At 32.9% G+C, this 1,137-nt stretch overlaps 1 non-coding gene across 1 annotated transcript; it reads left to right on the top strand.

Moving 5' to 3' along the window:
- The first annotated feature begins 373 nt into the window (after positions 1-373).
- Positions 374-478, top strand: LOC121146320. The gene has a single exon (XR_005882189.1). It is a non-coding gene; the product is annotated as a U6 spliceosomal RNA (small nuclear RNA).
- The last annotated feature ends 659 nt before the right edge of the window (positions 479-1,137 follow it).

Here is a 1,137-nt window from a genome sequence, read left to right as displayed (position 1 = left end):
GAATTCACCACCACCAGTCTAATCATAAGGAAATTGTGAAGGGGTCTTACACATAATGAAAACAGATGATATCACCAAATTCAGTAAGAGAATATATTCCATAATCAGGATCAAATCAATAAACTGACAAGTCTTCATTTTTATCCATCAATACTAATCTTGAAATTAAATGGGTTAAATTTTTCAGACAAAACATACAGGTTGACTAAACAAATAAAAATCAAGACTCCACCATGTGCTGCCTACAAAAGCTTACATCACAAATATACACAGACTAAAAGTAAAGTGGTGCAAAAAGATATGATAAGCAAATGGAAGCTAGAATTCAGCAATGGCTGCTATCCTTCAAACAAATAAATAGGAATTTAAATCAGCTCGCTTCGGCAGCACATATACTAAAATTGGAACAATACAGAGAAGATTGGCATGGCCCCTGCACAAGGATGACACACAAGGAATTTAAATTAAACATTATAAAATGAGATTAAAGAATAATAATATATCTTGGTCCAATATTTCATCTGGAAAAAGGATATAACAATTATATGTATGTGTGTGCTTATGCATGTGTGTATTCACAAACACAAGACAACCCAGATACACACCACAAATACTATTGGGTATAAAGGGGCTGATAGCCTCCAATGCAATAATAGAGGGTGACTTTAACTCGTCACTGTCAAAAAGGTCAGATCACGGAGACATGGTATTGACAACAGACTTGGTAAAGAAGAAGAAAGAACACCTGAGCTAGAAGACAAATCTCTGGAAATATTTCAAGCAAAGAAAGAACAAAAAAGTAGAAAAACTGAAAATACTGTTTGAGATTTTGTGGGATACCATCAAATAATCAAATATAAGTGTCTTAGACGTCCCAAAAAGTGTGGAGAGATGATATGGAGCAGAAGATCTATTCAGTGAAATAATCATACAAAGCCTCCCTCATTTGGAGAAAGATACTGAAAAGCATGTACAAGAAACACCTAGAAGTCCTAATAGATATGATCTGAAAAAATCTTCAACATTATCCATTATACTCAAACTTTTAAAAGTAAAATACAAGAAAACATCTTAAAATATACACAAGAGAAATAGATTACCTTAAAAGAATCCAAGTAAATTGACAGTTGATTTTTC

The sequence above is a fragment of the Ochotona curzoniae genome, unplaced genomic scaffold (genome assembly GCF_017591425.1).
Source record: "Ochotona curzoniae isolate NIBS_2020 unplaced genomic scaffold, NIBS_Ocur_1.0 scaffold_3890, whole genome shotgun sequence".
Taxonomy (NCBI): Eukaryota; Metazoa; Chordata; class Mammalia; order Lagomorpha; family Ochotonidae; genus Ochotona; species Ochotona curzoniae.
This window is presented reverse-complemented; position numbering and strand designations above follow the sequence as displayed.